General features: G+C 44.7%; 1 long non-coding RNA gene across 1 annotated transcript in view; it reads left to right on the top strand.

Annotated features, from left to right (window-relative positions):
- Nucleotides 1-19,794, top strand: part of LOC141988133 (uncharacterized) — a 94,324-nt gene that overhangs the window by 18,696 nt on the left and 55,834 nt on the right. The window contains exon 2 of the long non-coding RNA XR_012639670.1: nt 2,465-2,569. This is a non-coding gene — a long non-coding RNA (uncharacterized LOC141988133). The remainder of the gene's footprint in view (nt 1-2,464; nt 2,570-19,794) is intronic.

Genomic DNA, 19,794 nt, shown 5'->3' with positions numbered 1-19,794 from the left:
CTCTTCACATAAAGCACAGTCAGCCTGTGGAATTTGTTGACATGGGATGTTGTGAAGGCAAAAAGCAAAAAACTAATTACATTCAGATATGATAGGGCCATCAATGGCTATTAGCCAAGATGGTCAGGGACGAAACCCCACGCTCTGGGTGTCCCTAAACCTCTGCCAGAAGCTGGGATTGGATGACAGGGGATGGATCACTTGATAATTGTCCTGTCTTTCGTTCCCTCTGAAGTTTCTGACATCAGCCGTGTCGGAAGACAGGATACTGGGCTAGATGGACCATTGGTCTGATCCAGTATGGCCATTCTTATGTTCTTATTAGTGTTCTGTGACTTTTTTTTTTTTTTTTTTTAGTTTTCTACTTTTTCTGCAGAAAAAGTATTGTCTTATTATATCTTTACTTGCATATCACATTTACCTACTTACTGATGCTCTATGCATGTAGGGAGAGTAATATATTGGAGTTGAGTGGCTGATTCTGATCTCATTTACATTGCTTTTACACCACTAGAACTCAGCTCAGTTAAAGGAAATTACTTCTGATTTGTACTGATATGAGCTCAGTCCGAGGCCAAGATCTGCCACAGTCATATAGGTCTGCTAGAATAATTTTGCTCCTATTGAGCTTAGAGCGGATTTTAATTGACTAATATTTAATGTGGCTCTTTTACTTCAGATGATGAAGATGAGTTTATGACTAGACAGATTAAAAAAAGAGGACAAATTTCTACTCTCAGTTCATCACAGTGTTTCCAGTGTAGTTCCAGTGGTGTAAATGACAGCAACCTTTAGCCCGGTATCTTCAACACCAAGGCAAGATGAAAGGTGACCAATACAGACATCCCTTCTCCAAAATTCTCTTTGTTACAGGAAGTGCCTGTGTCAGTAATCTGTGTGGATGAAACAGAAACCCCCAATGTCAATTGATATAAAAAGAAGAAATCTTTCTTGTAATCTTCAAGTTAAAAACAAGCAAATCAGGGGAAAGGATGCTTTCATATTAATATCATATAAAGGATAATGAAATTGGAAATAGATTTATGACTTATTGTCTCTCCAGTGACAAACGTAAGTATATGGGAAAATTGGCTTTCAGTATATACAGCAGCTGCTTACATAGCATGATTAAAGAAAGACCCTGTGACTTTGAAAGGTCCCAGATGAATGAGGCCTGAAATAGAAAACCTCCATTCTTTCAGCACAATGGGCTGTATGGCACGAATGTGCATTGCCTGTAATTTGCCAACATTTACATCGGCTCTTTGGCTAGCAGGAACATTGATTTAGTAGGCCATAAAGACTCTTTCTCTACCTACCACCTGAATCTATAAAAGTTATATTCCAGTGGTCTCTTTGTCTAGATGTCAAGTTGGAAGGCCATTATCCAGGGTGTGCAGAGAAACGATAGTGTAAGCCCAATATGAGGTTCTGCATCACTTCCTACATCTGAGATGAAAAGCAGAAGAAACTATAATGCATGTCACTTAGCTGCAGGAGAATGGTTTCATTATAGTGAAGCAGAGCGTGTTCTAAATCATTTATGAATGGGAGAATATTTGATAACTGAAGAGAGCTGGTATTGTAAACATAGCCAATTTATAGAGGCAAGTCCTGTTTTCAACACTGTACTAGCAGATTCACTGACCCATTCCCTCTGGCCCCTGCCTGGCTCCACCTCAGCCCTCATAGCGGTGGTGTTCAGGGCGCCCTCTGGATCACAGAACCATGGTGTGCAGGTACTTGGAACCCTACCCACATGTGGAGAAGAACTTTGCACCAGTTTCTTTGCTCTCTGCACCCCTGTGTGTGTGACGGAGGAACAAGATTTAGCCCATCAGGCTCACATATTCTTTTGTACTATCTAAGCTTTTAACAAGGTGTGCAGCATAAGTTCTTTTTCATATTAAAATTCCCTGGAACTCTGTGTTTCTTAGATCACTACAGTTAATTAAATGGCCAAGTACAATAGTCTGGCAGTAGAATTGTACTTCAGCAATACAAACAAAAAGAGCCTAATGTACATTTGTGCCAATACCATTAATGTAAATTGGTTATTAGCTATTTATGCTAAAAAGCAGTAATAGGAAACATAAAGGTAGTTTTATTAACTACATTTTGCCCTGTGAAATCCATGCTAGAAGGCACAGTTTGCAATCAGTGCTCCCCTCCACCCCCACAAAGCAGTGTGGCATTTGCTCCACCTAATTAACATATTTATAAACAAATTACTGCCCCCTCTTCTGCACTTTGCATTTTATAACACATCACCACTAAGAAGTTAATGGGACAGCTGTGTGCAATGCTTTTGTAATTCAATTGCAATGTTGTATCATATTTTTGCTCCTGTTACTCTCATGTATATGTAGAAAGGGGTAATTAAAGAAAAAAATGGCATTTAGAAGCAATTATAATGCAGGAATAACAAGTACTAAAATGGCTTTCAATCATTGCTTTTTAACAGTGATTTGGGAAAGGCTGGGGTATGCGGGGAGATGAGCCACTCAAACAGTCTGCCTTCTTGCTCCAGTTACCTGCTCATGAAGCTAGGAAACGTGTCTGATGACAGGTGGGTCAGATTTTCCATTAGGTGGTCTGCATTCACTCCCACAGGTGCAAGGGTGTGACGTTTGCACCTCTCTTGCATTCCACTCAACAGGATTCATTGCGCTGGCAGTTTCGTCTTGAGGAGGCAGATTTAAAATCTAGTTCGGCTCCAGTGAAGCCCTGTTGGCTGGTGTTGCCCCAGAGCGGCACGGAATCAGGGCATTTTCTAGCCCTTCCCTCCTGGGCTGGCTATGGCCACTTTCGGAAGTGTGCCAGCCAGCCCTGCGTCACCTGGCAGAGTAGGGGTTGCAGATGATTTGACCCTGCACCACTGCTGCAGGCAGACCTACCACCTCCAGGGAGCAACAAGGCACGGAATGAATCTGGCCCCAGAACATTTAACTCTGCATTGCGTGCCAGAAATGGATGGCGCCACTTTCAAAAGGAAAAACTTGGATGTATTGATTTATAAATCAGAACTGCCTAAGCCCCCAAGCTTTGAGATTCACTGTATTTACCCCTGAACGTGTCTTCTACAACTCCCAGCCCAGTCCTTTTGCTGTATTTTTCACCCTGGCCCTCACTCCTGTTTTATCCTTTGCCTCTCTCTGACCTCCTCTTGTGTTTTCTGCTCTTTGGGAATGTCTGGCTTGTGGCTTTCCTCGTTAGTCTGGTATTGATTTGTCACGTTGCTCTCCAGTCCTCTGTTTTCTCTTTCTCCTTTTTTTTTTAGCCTGGAAATGGCGTGGACTGAGGTTGGGAAACCAAGGCCTTGTCTACACTAGGCTTTTTATAAAATGTGGTATCTTGATAAGGCCAGTGCAGCTCTTCCAGTATTAGCAGTATCCATAGTGCTAGCGTAGATGGGGCACTGGCAGCACCTGTCGTTTAAAAGCTCTTGTAGAACTGCTTCCAGGCATTGCAACCAACCACTACCTTAAAGTGGCTGGGATAGTTGTTGTTCGGGGGTCCCAGGCATTGTATAAGGGCAGCAAATCCAAGGCACTCTAACCAGTGGGTTCACACCATGTTCGGGCCTGTTTCTACTCCACAAAGAGCAACACATGGCACAGTAACAGGGGAATAAGACAATATCAGGGGAGAGACCAAGGAGTGAATCTTCATAGTGACTGAACCCCCCAGGACTCTATGAGGTTAACAATCAGGCTCTGGTACATAGGCAAGGTGTGAGGAAGTCATCTGATAGCGACTGATATGAGTTTAGATATCAAGCCTACAAAGACAGTGAGCTCAACCCTTAGAGGATGAAACATCTCACTCACTGCAGCCGACGCCTGGCTACTGCTTGGAGTAGCACCGACGGGTCTGTAGTCTTTTGTCTAGACTGGGAGCATTGACACGCCATGGAGCCTTTAGGGAGGTTGGCTGGAAATAAAGTGGGCAAAATGAGCGGTGGGGGGGTGTAACCTGGTAAAATCCCTAAAAAGAATGAACACCAGTGATAGAGAAAAAACACATTGTCATCTTGTCTTAGCTGTATTGCAGTGAAAATATCAAAGTGCCAGAGCTGGCATACAGCGCAGTACCTGATGTTCATTTTGCCCCACAAACTGTCATCGGCAACTGGTTACGGAATTTAAAAATAAGATGGGGATTGGAGAATTTTTGGTTTGGGACTTTGGGTTCAGTAAACAGAGGAATGGAGAAAGTAAATAAGGAAGTGTTATTTACTCCTTCTCATAACACACGGACCAGGGGTCAGCAAATGAAATTAATAGGTAGCAGGCTTAAAACAAACAAAAGGAAGTACTTCTTCACACAACACACAGTCAACCTGTGGAACTGCTTGCCAGAGGATGTTGTGAAGGCCACGACTATAACAGGGGTCAAAAAAGAACTAGATAAATTCTGCCTGGAGGATAGGCACGTCAGTTAGCCAGGATGGGCAAGGATGGAGTCCCTAGTCTCCATTTGTGAGAAGCTGGGAATGGGCAACAGGGGATGGATCACTTGATGATTACCTGTTCTGTTCATTCCTTCTGGGGCACCCGGCATTGGCCACTGTCGGAAGACAGGATACTGGGCAAGATGGACCTTTGATCTGAACCAGTATGGCTGTTCTTATTCCTCTGCTATGTGCCATTGAGACTGGGCGCAGTGGAGGCCAGTAGCTGGTTGTGGGTCCTTGATCCTGGGCCAATGGGGGGCAGTTTGGACCTTAGAGTAGTTTAGAGCAGCCTCAGGGCTTCTTAAAATTACACCTTAGCTGCAATGGCCCCCAGGGGACCTTTGGACAGGCACGGGTTGCCAGAATGCAGCATGTTCCTGCCACACCCTGTCACATGCACAACACTCCTCCAAAACACCCCCTATAGTGAGGAATGATATAGGGCCAGCTGCTCCAGCTTTATTCTCCTGCACTAAGAAAATCCTAGCTGGCTGTTTCAGCCAGCTCGGTGGCTGCTTTCTGCTGACACAGCAGAGCTCAGGATCGAGCCCTTTGAGTGCCCTGAGAGAGAGAGGTAGGAACGAGGAAGCTGCATGTTTCTATTAGAAATTAAAAGAGTTTTCATTCAAAAGCTTTAATATTCCTAATAGCAATTGTGAATTTGGAGGTCATTTATACTATTTCTAATTTCTGTAAAGAACACAGCTTTCTTCTGAAGAATGAAAATTAGTCAATTTTAATGAATTCACAAAGTCATGGGGAATTTTAATCTTTCATTTTCATATTAGCAGTTAGTGTTAAATTATAGTCTTAAATTATAGTGTCATCCATCCCAGTTATGTCTGATCTCTAACAGGCTGAGGTTAGTTATTTTAAGGCAAATTAGCTAGTTTGGAATGAAGGGAGGTAAATATATTTTCTGTGCAAAGAGATTTATGAAGTTGTGGCTTAATATTAGTTTGTAATTATCTTTTGTGTGTATGAATATTTTAACCCATAGAACACTGCGATTTTCCACTCTGTCAGCTAAAGGAATGCATAGGATCATGTGTGTGTGCTCCATGTAAAAAACAGTGTTGATGCTAAGCTAAGTTTACCTAGTCTGTCTTTCAAGTGAAGAAATCAGAAGGGTAAGACTGAAAATGCAACCCAAGCTTTGTCCCCATGGGCATGTACATTAAAATACAATCTTTAATTATGTGATCACAAACTATTTTATAAATAAGTGTACAGTATAATACAGTTATAGTCAGAAACCATTGTAAATTCTTGAGTGCTTTGGTGAGGACCCATGAAAAATGGCATATCCTGGCAAATGACCAGAAAACAGAGGGCCTGTATGGTATTCTTGGCCTTAAAACAGCCTCACAAAATCCTGCTCTCATGGGATGAGTATGCAGCTTTCCTGAGTAAACAGGCCATCCATTTCGGCAAAATCTAAGTGTTCATTTAAAAGAGGGAAAAAAAAGTTTTTAGCCCCTATGGTGAAAGAGAAAATCTTAAAAATGCATCTGTTGGGCCATGTGACAGCAGTCGCTGTTGTTGCTCTGTTGGGCCTACAGAGGGTGCTCCAGTCATTCGGCCTCACTTCAGAAGCAGAGTGAATAGAGAAGGTGCAACTGGCACTTCTGAGTCCTCCAGGCACCCTGGTCCATAGGTAGGGGGAATGATGATCAGTGGCTCCTCTACCTTTGGCCAGATCTGTTCCTCCTTCATCATTGTCCTGCTGAGACCAGTCCCAGAGCATTCCTGCTCAGCTGTTCTGTGACATTCTCTTTTGGCTGGCCCCAGCCTTGTCCTCCGACCCATCTCCAGCCATTCCCTCCCCAAAGTAGGAACAGAGAGGGACAAAGATCCCAGCAGATCCAGCTGCCTCCTCCCTTAATGTGGGATATCAGAACCCCAGCAAATATTGGGGCCTGGGGAAGTGACACTGCAAGTGAAGCAACCAGGATCAGAGATGAAGTGCCTCCACAGAGGAGAAGACTTGAGATCATTAGAGTAGTGAGACAAACACAGAACTGAGGAGAAAATAATTGAGTGAGAGGAGTAACAGTAGAGAGAACCAAAAATTCTGGCTGAGGGTCTGCTGTGGTGCCGGGCTGAGGAGAAACAGACCACAAATTCTATATTGGTGTTGGAGGGTAGAGAATTTCAGTTTCCTTATATATGTGCTAGCCAAATATTCCTTTAAGAAGTCAGTAATTGGCTTTGTGCTGTGGCAACATGTTACAGTGCTAAGCAGATGACCTGGGCTTTAGGAATAACCCCAGAACTCTGCTGTCCCCTGGGCTGGTAGAGATGGTGAATATTAGAAAGTTGAGGCAAGTTGGTTTTTGGGGCTTGGTATTGTGGTGTATAGGAAACTGCTTAAAAGTTATAAGCTATCACTAAGTGTGAGGGATTTCCTGGTCCTTGCAGCCTAGGGAGCTCTGAGGGAAGCCATGTGATCTGGATCATCTGAGACAGTGAGCAGTCTGGAGAGAGCCAGCTTAAAGCAAGGTGGAGTGAGTTTTGACTAGCTGCCACAGGGAGCAGCCTGTTTTCTTGCTCTCTGGTTTTGGGTTCTTGTGTGTTATTGTTCTGAATTATAAGAATAAAGTAGTGATACATTGCAACCTTCCCACAAGAGGACTTATAATTCTATCTAAATTCTCTGTGTTTATCCTGTGAGCATAACAGGTATAATCCCCCTACACTCACTCACTGACTCATCCTTGGGAGCTATTGTTGGTAGCCTCAGAGGGAGTGTCATGCTTTCACCCTACAAGCTGAATGGAAATCATAATATTGGCGGCGGTGACTATGGAGGGTAGAAATGAAAAACAAGTTAATAATTGACCTGCACCCTTTGTTTTTCATACTCACTGATACATATATCAAAATGATAACATCTGTTTTTAAAAACTTTTTACAATAAATAGTGTGACTTTTACATCTCGTGTTCAAAACAACAACAAATTGTAGATCAGGGAATGGTGATTTGCCATCTATTTTTAATGAGCATTCTCTAAAGGAAGTAATGTCAGATATTATCAGACAAGATCTTGCAGCATTCAGAAAACCTGGTGAATCACCCACAATAGGGTGAGTCTGCCATTGTTTTGTACACCTTCCCAAGTTCACACAAAGGTTACAGGGCTACCAAGTTGAAAAGTAGTCTCGTCTGTGTTTGTGCTGCAGCTTTTTTCATTACTAAAAATGAGTCTGGTGATGAATTATGGCTTCTGCCAATCAAACACAAGTATGGTCTCTTCACTGAACATTATATATAAATACAAATGTAAATAGCGAGGAGGATCTTGTGTAGGAAGGAGGAGAATAACATCAAAGCACAAGCCAGGTATTTAACATATGTTACCTGTCCCATTGGCCCTAGTCTCCCAGTCTCTGGTTTATGCTGTTCAACAGATCAGTAGCTAATGAAGTCACCACCATCTCTGATGTAAGCATGGATAAGCCCCCTGACTCTACTCTGAGATCTGACTGGACGATTCACTTGGCCTTGTGTTGCTGTAGCTGTCTCCCGCAGTGTACTCCATTTTTTAAAATTAGGCGTAAGGTGCAGGAGGTGTCATGTTTTAAAAGATAGATTTGTTGGCGTGTGTCCATCTAGCATGGTATGTGGGTGGTGTACTTGTCAGTGCATTGCAGTACAGGATTCTTGACTGAGCTCTTGTCTGGCCTAGTTTTGAAATCATCAAGGCTGATTGTTTTTGGTGACTTCTTTGTTGATACTGATGATTAATCTTGTGTGCTGGCTCAGGATCTCCTGGCCTCCACAGTAACCATATTCTGTGGTTTCCAGCTCTATTAGTGCTCTGGATATTGGGCCAGATCCTCAGCTGCACCAGCCACCTTGCTTTTTCCTGTTCCTGGATGTTGCTGTGGGTTGAACTGGCCCTGGTGTAATTTAGAACAGCCCTAGGTCATCTCTAAATTATGCTTGACGGCAAGAACCCCTAAGGGGTCATTCCACAGCTGAGGATGTAGCATTCTGGCCACACCCTCCCCTTCCACCCCCGCTTATGTTCACTTTGTGCCACTGATGATTCGCCTGTGTTGGGAGAATCCCCAAGCAGCTGTTTAAGCTAGCTTTTCATAGCAGGCAAAAAGCAGGGAGGGGGTAGTATTTTGGTTCATCTTTAGCTTAAGGTGGATATAGGGAGTGTGTAGTAATTAGACCTTTGTAACATGCAGACAACCATCTCCTGCAGGCAGAGGCCAGGAAAATGTAGGGCTAGAAGGGAACTCAAGAGGTCATCTAGTCCAGCTCCCTATACTGAGAGAGGAATAAGTATACCTAGCCCATCCCTGACAGGTGTTTGTCTAATTCTTAAAAACCTCCAAGGGCAGAGATTCCACAATCTCCCTTGGAAGCCTATTCCAGTGCTTAACTACCCTTATAGTTAGAAAGCTATTCCTAATATCCAATGTAAATCTCCCTTGCAACTAAGCTGATTATTTCTTCTCATATCCTCGGTGGGTATAGAGAACAATTGGTGACTTTTACACCAGCCCTTTTACAACAGCCCTTAACAGATCTGAAGACTATTATCGTGTCCCCCGCTCAGCCTTCTCGTCTGAAAAAGAAACATTCCCAATTCCTTCAACCTTTCTACATGTTCTCCAAACCTCTTATTTTTATGGCTTTTTTCTAGCCTCGCTCTAATTTGTTCAAATCTTTCTTGAAGTGTGGCCCCCAGAAGTGGACACAGTACTCCAGCTGCGGTCTCACCAGTGCTGAGTGGAGCAGAATAATTACCTTCTGTGTTTTACATATGACACGCCTGTTGATACATCTTAGAATTACTTTTTCCTTTTTTGCAACAACATCACACTGACGACTCATTCAGTTTGTGATTCACTATTATCCCCAGATCCTTTTCTGCAGTACTGCTGCCTAGTCAGGTTGTTACATTTTGTACTTGTGCATTTGATTTTTCCTCCCTCATCGCAGCACATTGCACATGTCTTTATTGAATACCATCTTGTTGATTTCAGACCAATTCTCTAATTTGCCAAGGTCACTTTGAATTCCAATCCTGTCCTCAAAAGTTCTAGTGATCCCCCCAGCTTGGTGTCAGCTGCAGATTTTATAAGCACGCTGTCCATTCCATTGTCCAAGTTATTACTGAAAATATCACATAGCACAGGACCAGGAATAAATCCTGTGGAACCCCACTCGATACTTCCCCCAATTTGACAATGAACTATTGACAACTACTCTTTGGGTACAGTCCTTCCACCAGGTGTACTGATATGAGCCTCTCCTTTTAAAATAGATTTATAATGAGGAAAAGTATCATTCAAAATAAAATAGGGCCCGGTAGGCTGCTGGTCTGTCTCCCCAGCCCTAGGATGACCATATTTCCCTATGCTGAATACAGGACACATGGTGAAATTACTTGTATTCAGGCGAGTTCAATGGCAATCAGAACTATGTAGTACAAATGTTCAGATTAACATCAAGTTGACTAGCCCCTGTTAAAAAGAAATACTGGTAGCTGGATTCTTTTTATTTAGCTTCTTATCTTTAAGGCTTTAGGGCTCACACAGGGAGAGGTGACACACACACACTTCTGTACACCTCTCTCACGTGGGTCTGTGTGTGTGATTGACTGATCCTCCCTGCCCGGTGCTGTGTGCCTTCCATGCCTGGCTGGGGCCCCCCTAGGCGGACCTGCCTCTCCTGGTACCTGGCGCTGTGTCTTCGCGAGGCAACATATGCGGGGTGAGAGTGGGGTGGACACGCAGGGTCACATGCTCTCCCACCCCAGATTTATGCCAGGGTTCACACCAGAATGTGGCCAGCAGTTTGTCCTTCCTGCTCATGCAGTGGCGAAAGGCAGCTAACACTTCCAGGCTGCTGCTGGTTACTGACATAACCCAGCTGCCTCCTGTCCCCTGGCTACAGCATGGGCAGGAAAGGGTTAAGCCCTAAGGATGCACTGTGCACCAGGGCCCAGGGAACCTGATTGCAGGGGCTGCAGCCCCGTGCTCCCTGGGGGCAGGACCCAGGGCGGGGGGTGAAGACGGTGTTATGCCTGGGGGGCTGCTGTGGATCCTGCAGGGTCAGGATGTGAACAGGCTGGAAATTGCTCCCCTCTGCAACTCCAGAGCTTAGCTGAGGGGTGGAGAAGCTTCCCGTGCCAGCGCTGTGCAGGGCTTTGGCACATGCAGGGCTTGCTCCTCCTGGCCAGTGCCCTGGGCCCAGAAGGTCTTGGGCTTTTCTGGGGCACCACCCAGCAAGAGGCAATAGAAGGAAGGAGCCTGCCGGCCAGGCTGCTGTTGAGCTGAATACTCTGACCAGGGGCTGGTTCTCCGCACAGCGCTGGGAGCAAGATGCTGCGGGGCTGGGAGGGGGGTGAAGGGGCAAATCAGGGAAAGGACGGTGAAAGGAGGAGCACATAAAGGGCCAGTGGGTGGGCAGTAGGGTTGCTAACTTTCGATTCACACAAAACCGAACACCCTTGGCCCCCCCCGCCCCTCCTGAGGCCCCGCCTGTTCCACCCCTTCTGCGAGGCCCCTCCCCGCTCATTCCACCCCCCCTGTTGCTCACTCTCCCCACCCTCACTCACTCACTCACTCACTCATTTTCACCAGGCTGGCTCAGGGTGCTGGGGTGCGGGAGGGAATGAGGGCTCTGGCTGCGGATGCGGGCTCTGGGGTGGGGCTAGAAATGAGGAGTTCAGAGTGCGGGAGGGGGTTCCAGGCTGAGGCAGTGGGTTGGGATACGAGAGGGGGTGAGGGCTCCAACCTGGGGTGTGGGTTCTGGAGGGGCAGGGATGGGGATTTGAGGTACAGGAGGGGGCTCTGGGCTGGGGGGGTGGAGCTGAGGGGTTTGGAGTATGGGCGGGGGCTCTGGGCTGTGGCAGGTGGTTCAGGTGTTGGAGGAGGTATGGGTTCTGGGCTGGGGGCGCAGGTTCAGGGGTGGGGCCAGAAATGAGGGGTTCCTGACCAATGGGAGTGTGGAGCTAGTGCTTGGGGCGGGGGCCCCCCTGCCTAGGAGCCAGACCTGCTGGCTGCTTCCAGAGCACAGTGCTGTGCCCCGGGACAGGTAGGGACTAGCCCACCTTAGCTCTGCAGCACCGCTGACCTGGCTTTTAATGGCCTGGTCGGCAGTGCTGACCGGAGCCACCAGGGTCCCTTTTCGGCTGGGTGTTCTAAAACTGGACATCTGGTCACCATAGTGGACAGCAGAGGCAACACATAACCAGCCACCACCTGGCACCTGCCCACGCTCACCTGCCACTTCAGCTCACAGCCAGAACCAGCTGGAAACGGAATGTGGGGGGGAGCAGGGCCCTGCTGGCCGAGCGCTGGCATGCAGCAGGGGCTGAACTGATGGATCAGCAGGGGGAGTGGCTGGCCCCACCACCCACCTTGCACAGCCACCCCCATCGCCAGTCACTGGACCCCCCAACTCAGCACTGGTGGGAGGGTGTCAGGGTTCCCTCCCCACTCTGAACTCTGGGGTACAGATGTGGGGACCTGCATGAAAGACCCCTTAAGCTTATTTCTACCAGCTTAGGTTAAAAACTTCCCCAAGGCACAAATCCTTCCTTGTCCTTGGACGGTTCTGCTGCCACCACCAAGTGAATTAGACAAAGATTCAGGAAAAGGACCACTTGGAGTTTCTTTTCCCCCAAAATATTCCCCCAAGCCCCTTCAACCCCTTTCCTGGGGAGGCTTGAGAATAATATGCCAACCAAATAGGTAACCAAAGTGAGCACAGACCAGACCCTTGGGGTTTTAGGACACTAAAAATCAATCAGGTTCTTAAAAGCAGAACTTTATTATAAAGAAAAAAGTAAAAGAAGCACCTTTGTAAAATCAGGATGGAAGGTAATTTTACAGGATAATAAGATTTAAAACACAGAGGAATAATCCTCCCTCTTAGCATAGGGAAAATTCACAAGCTAAAACAAAAGATAAGCTAACACATTTCCTTGCTATTACTTACAATTTCTGTAATATTGGATGCTTATTTCAGGTAGGGTTTTAGGAGATGGTTTTTCCTGCCGTGGTCCCTCTCTGTCCAAGAGAGAACACAAGGAGAGCACAAAACAAAACCTCCCCACACAGATTTGAAAGGATCTTCTTCCCTTATTGGTCCTTTTGGTCAGGTGCCAACCAGGTTATTTGAGCTTCTTAACCTCTTACAGGTAAAGGAGGGATTTTATGCTACCCTTAGCTGTATGGTTATGGCATAGGGCGGCTGGCGAGCAGGGGTCTAGGCAGCAGCAGGCCCTGCCAGTACTCATGGGTGTGGGGAGACAGAAAATATGGGACAATTTGCCCGTTTTTAAGAAAAAGTCAGAAGGGCTTAAATATGGGACTGGCCCTGTAAAAACGGGATGTCTGGTCACCCTACTCAGCCCAGGAAGAACCCAGTGCCACATCCAAGTCCATTTCAGTCTCTTGTTCTCAGGTCTTTATTTATTGGAAGCACCGACAAGCTTCAACAATCCCACCCCCCAATAAACAGTTCAATAGTGATCTAACAGCTAACCTAGGTCCTTTCCCTTGACCTGAGAGCTGCACTACAGACTAAGTCCTGCAGGAAGTGCTGAGATACCACGATTCCTGTACACTCTAGATGCAGTCTTTGGTTTCTCATGCCACACCTCCTGCTGGCTCAGAGACAAAGCAGCCTCAGATAGGGCAGTCACAGGCTACAGCTTCACAGATCAGTAGGAAGTTTGTTACCTCCTTGCTGTGCATAGTCCTGTTCATGATAAAGGGTTTGTCTTGGCACTGGTCTGCTTGTCAGTAAGATACTACCAGGGGCTTCCTTGCCAGAGCCTCTCTGCTCCTGGCAGCCCTTCCTCAGTTCTCCTACAGACCATATGCCTGGCAGTCCCCCTGTTCCAGGACCTGCCACAGGAGCCAACTTCCTTCCTGTAGCTCTCCTCCTCAGCTGAGCTCATTCAGCCTTTTTAGGAACCAGGTGCTCAACAGCCAATCACCTGAGCCTTTGCAAACTACCCTCAGAACTACTTGCCTCAGAACAGAGCTGGCTGCCCAGCCAAAGGACGCCCTGGCCCTTAAAGGGGCAGACCCCACTGTTACAGACCCCTTCAATTCATTTATTAAAATGTGTCATTTAAAATGAAAAAGTGTCATTTAAAAAAGACTAAGGGATATTAGATACAAGCTAGATCTGCTCCATGCCTTCAGTGAGTAGAATAGCCCTTAACCATTCATATTAATCCTGACTCATCATCACAACTACACCAGCTGTCCCAAGATGGCATTTTTCTATGCTAGTTATATAATACCATAGTATCGACACTCTTCAGATATCTGGATAGGGACCTAATCACACTGATGGATTCTGATTCCCTCTTGCCAGTCCTGACACCCTCCAATGGATTCTTATTGGCCTTCTCCTTGATCTTCCAATAGATCTCCCACTCCATGATCTCCCCCAAACAGGCTTTCTCTTAATTTTTGTAGGTCTTCTGATGGGACCTAGCACCTCTGGCAGCCTCTCTTCTTGGCCCCAACTGCCTCTGAACTGAAATCCCATGTAATTTTTGCCACAAAATGAGCTCTGGGATGTGTAGTTTCTGAAAGCTGACCACTGGGTCTTCCTTGAAGATGAGCATCTAGAGGGAAAGAGAAGTGTTTTGGATCTCCCATCACAATGAGATGGTGGTAGGGACTTGAGGTCTGCTCATGAAGATTAGTTCCAGCCTGAGGGTGGGGGATAGGGAGTTGATCTTGGGCACTCTCCTAAAGCTCATCAATATTACAGGAGTTATGAGGGCACTGGCTGGGAAGGACCTGGAGCCTGAATAGAGGTGGGGCAGGGTGTCACTGGAGGAACAGAGGTAAATGATATGCTGGGATTATGGGTTGTGACGTTGCACTCCTTATGTTTTATGGAAATAGGAAGGAGTCTAGTCTGTGAAAGAAGCTTATTGGAACATTTCTGAGGGTGAGACATTACCTGTAATCAATTTCTTCATGTATTAGGCTTAGACTTGCATGTTTTTGCTTTATTTTGCTTGGTGACTTACTGTTTTCTGTCTGTTATTACTTGAAACCACTTAAATCCTATTTTTTATACTTAATAAAATCACTTTTGTTTATTAATAAACCCAGATTAAGTGATTAATACCAGGGGGAGCCAACAGCTGTGCATATCTTTCTATCAGTATTATAGAGGGCGGACAATTTATGAATTTACCTTGTATAAGCTTTATACAGAGTAAAATGGATTTTTGGGGTGGTTGGATCCCATTGGGAACTGAGTGTCTGGGTGCTGGAGATAGGTAACCTGCTGAGCTGTTTTCAGTTAAGTCTGCAGCTTTGGGGGCATGGACCAGACCCAGGGTCTGTGTTGCAGCAGGCTAGCGTGTCTGGCTCAACAAGGCAGGGTTCTGGAGTCCCAAGCTGGCAGGGAAAATGGGCTCAGAGGTAATTTCAGCACATCTGGTGACAATCCCAAGGGGGTCTCTGTGACTGAACCCATCACAATGGGGAAAGAGTGAAAATTATGGGATGGAGGGGAATAGTTGTTGGGATTTTAAAAAGTATGTGTATTTTAGAGAGAAAAGGTGGGTGAGGTGGTAACTTTCAGTGGACCAAGTTCTGTTGGTGAACAACAACACTGTATATTTTAGATAAGTTAAAGAGAAGCATCCGAATCTTGGGATATTTAACTGAAATAAAGCTTCTGTAGTTTGCCCTTCTCTTTCTGCCTGTCCTACTTTAGAAATGATGTGTTCTGCTATTAGCATCACAGGTGACCTGAATATGTCTGTTGTATTAGCATCTATAAAAGTTAAACATATGCAAAAGAAATGTCCACAAAATTTAGACAAAGTTTAGAATTCCCCTTAAAACTGTTCTTGGTCAAAGCTCAGGGTATGAAAACCTGCATCAATGTGATGTTCTGTGAATTTCAGAAATGCAGCTGAATATGATCTCCCAATAAGGTTCCCACTCCGGCCTGATGCACTTGGTAGCACATGTAGTAACATGTCAAGAAAAGTCAACATGGATTCAACATGGATTCACCAAGGGCAAGTGATGCCTGACCAACCTGATTGCCTTCTATAATGAGATAACTGGCTCTGTGGATATGGGGAAAGCGGTGGATGTGCTGTATCTTGACTTTAGCAAAGCTTTTGATACAGTACTCCCACAGTATTCTTGCCAGCAAGTTAAAGAAATATGGATTTGCTGAATGTACTGTAAGGTGGATAGAAAGCTGGCTAGCTATCGTAGGGCTCAATGGGTAGTGATCAACAGCTCGATGTCTAGTTGGCAGCTGGTATCAAGTGGAGTGCCCCAGGGGTCAGCCCTGGGGCCGGTTTTGTTCAACATCTTCATTAATGATCTGGATGATGGGATAGATTGCACCCTCAGAAAGTTCACTGATTACACTAAGCCAGCCCGGGGGGGGAGGGGGGAGAGGAGAGGTAGTTACGCTGGAGGGTAGGGATAGGATCCAAAGTGACCTAGACAGATTGGAGGATTGGGCCAAAAGAAATCTGATGAGGTTCAACAAGGACAAGTGCAGAATCCTGCACTTAGGATGGAAGAATCCCATGCACTGCTACAGGCTGGAGACCGACTGGCTTAGCGGCAGTTCTGTAGAAAAGGACCTGGGTATTACAGTGGACAAGAAGTTGGATATGAGTCAACAGTGTGCCCTTGTTGCCAAGAAGGCTAACGGCATACTGGGCTGCATTAGTAGGAGCATTGCCAGCAGATCGAGGGAAGTGATTATTCCCCTCTATTCGGCACTGCTGAGGCCACATCTGGAATATTACATCCAGTTTTGGGCCCCCCATTACAGAAAGGATATGGACAAACTGGAGAAAGTCCAGGGGAAGGCAACAAAAATGATTAGGGGGCTGGGGCACTTGACTTATGAGGAGAGGCTGAGGGAACTGGGGTTATTTAGTCTACTCTTCACAGAAGAGAAGAGTGAGGGGGGATTTGATAGCAGCCTTCAACTACCTGAATGGGGGTCCAAAGAGGACGAAGCTAGGCTGTTCTCAGTGGTGGCAGATGTCAGAACGAGGATTAATGGTCTCAAGTTGCAGTGGGGGAGGTCTAGGTTGGATATTAGGAAAAACTATTTCACTAGGAGGTTGGTGAAGCACAGGAATGGGTTACCTAGGGAGATGGTGAATCTCCATCCTTAGAGGTTTTTTAGGCCTGGCTTGACAAAGCCCTGGCTGGGATGATTTAGTTGGGGTTGGTACTGCTTTGAGCAGGAGGTTGGACTAGATGACCTCCTGAAGTCTCTTCCAACCCTAATCTTCTATAATGTAGGAAGACTGTGACCCTAGACTGGAAGCTCTTGGGAAAAGGACTGTCTTTTCATTAGATGTGTGTGAGTGCTTAGTGCAGTGGGTACTCAGTCAGGCCTTTAGGTATTGATGTAATAGAAATAGATAAATAATAGCAATTATGGACATCCTTAGTGTTACTTTCCAATTAGCACATCACAAGGCTCTATGATTTTCATCATATAAAACATTTGAATACATTGCTGCGAATCATGACCAAACTGTGTATTTCTGCTCTAATTACCACTCTTCATTTAACTTTACCAAGAGTACTGAAGCTAATGTGTCAGATAATTTCCACAGGAACGGGAATAGATTCATTTGTATGTGTGGTATCTTCTGTTCCTGCATAGGGTGCTAAATTTAATGGCTTAATCCACAATTATAAGAAAGCAATAATGTAACAAAGGGTGGGTTAACTGCAAAAGTAGGACACCTTAAGCGCATTGAAGCAGGGCTGGGCCAAAGTCTGAGTGTTTTCAGCCCTCATGAAGTGACATTATTACAGCAATTCTTTATTTTTAATCTTTGATTCTTTAAATGTTCCATTGGTGTCTAGCCGAAATCGCTTACATTACTGGTAAGAGCTAATTGCTTCTGCCTATAGTGGGGAAACCAGAAAGTGAATATTGGGTCATTCCCCTGGGGACTGTGGCATATTTCTACCTGTTCACAGACTCCATCTCAGTTTGCATTCTGTATTTAATATTTGGGAAAGTTCCTAGAAGAAAAGGTAACTTTTATTGCGCACAGTACATGATCCTTGAAGTCACTTTGCATGGCAAGTGGCCTTTGCCTACTTCTGGGTTTTTATTTTAGTTTGATTATGTTAACTTCCTGGAAACAATTGATGGGCAAACCTCAATACATTTGAGGTTCAGGTTCTATTCTTACAAGTATCCAAATGTTTGAAGGTGAAATCTTAGCTCCATTGAAGTCAGTGGCAAAACTCCCATTGATTTCAACAGGGTCAGAATTTCACTCAGAATGCTTATTTAAAGTTTATCTGAAGTTTATCCAGCTTAACCAGCTGAGATTTTCAAAAAGGTCTAAAGTCCATATACAAATATTTCAGCAGAAAAGAACAATAAAATAAGATTTTCATTTTATCTCAATATTGGTAATATTTTATATGCTTTCTTATTTAGCATCATGTCTACTTACTTATCTGGAATTTCTGTCTTTCAATATCACTGTTCTTTTCTTCCTAAATTACTCACACTGCTGTTAAATAAAGAGTTTTGTTTAAAAGAACAAAGGTGAAATCTATCTATCTATCTATATCTATCTACTGTGCGCCATGAATTCTTGTATTTGACCTTGGTTGATATGGCTAAGGTTAATGAGCCAATTAATTTTATACAAGATACCTGGCACGTACACTATTTAACTTTACTGTGTAAACAGTGTTACCAATAACACTCTGTTGCTCTTTGTACCCTTAAATTAGTTCAAAACGTTATGAATCAGAATTCACTGCAAGCTTGAGCGGTTATATTTTGAAGTAACATTCTCAGACTAGGAAAAAAATGGATTTGTTTGTCATGTGTGTAATAGTCTCCCCTTTAAGCACTTTTTCCATGTGGAGTGCACACACCCACGCGCACACACACACCGCTTTGTTAATGAAGTGTTAACATTGAGATTTTAATCCCACAAGTAAGTTAGTTTCCATAGGAACTGTAACGCAGTCTGCTTTGCATGTAGTATTCTTTATTTTAGCGCGTACTGCTAAATGTACCAGCTTAAGTCATAACTGTATGTTAATTTATTATGTAGAAGGTTCTAGAGTTACAGTTGCTGAAGAAACCCTGGCAAACAGAGGCTCACACAGGTTGTAAAAACAAAGTGTTAACAGGTAATTGTGCTCTGGGCAGCACAGGCCCCTCTTGATGATGCTCAAGCACATGAAATAATATATTTATTTATTACAAAACCCCCAACAATTAAGTGAATTCTCTCCTCTGAGTCCACTAGTGCATCTCATCACTTCTGTGCCTCTTTGAGGCCCTGTTCCCACAATGTGATGTGTGGAGTGGGGCCTCCGTGCACGCACAGAGGTCCACATCACATTGCAGGACTGGGCCTTTTGGTTGTAAACACTCTCGGGCACAGCGCCCCTTTTATTTGTATCATGCTTAATTGTTTGTAGGTGCGCATGCCATTTTACAGACTGATAAAAGTGGCAGGTCCCTATCCTAAGAAGTTTACAATCTAAACTAGACATAATTCAAACAACAAAGAAAGGGTTGAAAGATGGGGTCTGTGGAGAGAGAGATCATTAGAAGTGCTTATTGTTATATCAACGTCTTGTTATGGATGCTTTAGAGGTTTTGTGTGTGATTTAATATATTAAAATTTGAGGACAGGGAAGGGATGTGATGGAAATCAACACATTGGAGTTATCAAAAGGAAGCAAATTTACCTCGTGTTTCATTTGACTCCAATGCACCATGCACACTTATGGTTTCACATAAATAATAATAAACATTAATCTGTCTTTTCATGCCTCTGACCTTCTGACTGTTGCTTGAAAGTTATAAGGAAGAGGGATTTGGATTTAACTACTGATTCACTGCTTGCCCTGAGTAATTTATACTGAGAAAGCAGACATTTGGTGGTGGTTTAAACAAATTAAAAATGACTCTTTCCGGAGTCTGCACCAAAAATGCTTGGTGTCATCTAGAAAGAACCATCAAGTATTGAACAAGTCCATGGGTTTATAGCTTGTAAAAGCAAGAGGAAGGCAGGCATGCTCCAATCCATAAAGCTAGACTGCTCTTTCTGGCACCTGGCCACTGGGTCTTCAAGAGGAGCTTAATATTGACTCTTTCTGTTCCTGCCAGGTTCCAGCAATACCCTTGCACTATCTTGAGTTTTCTCTACAATTATCGTGAATATTTTGCAATCCCTGCACTTCTGAGAAGTTGACCAGAAAGAAGGGTTATTGTCAAAGCATGAGGATGCTGAGCAGGGCTCACTTTTCAGCATGCCCCACATGTGATTGTTGAATGATACATAGAA

Source organism: Natator depressus, chromosome 5 (genome assembly GCF_965152275.1).
Source record: "Natator depressus isolate rNatDep1 chromosome 5, rNatDep2.hap1, whole genome shotgun sequence".
Lineage (NCBI taxonomy): Eukaryota > Metazoa > Chordata > Testudines > Cheloniidae > Natator > Natator depressus.
The sequence above is the reverse complement of the archived record's forward strand: the minus strand, read 5'-3'. Positions and strand labels throughout refer to the sequence as shown.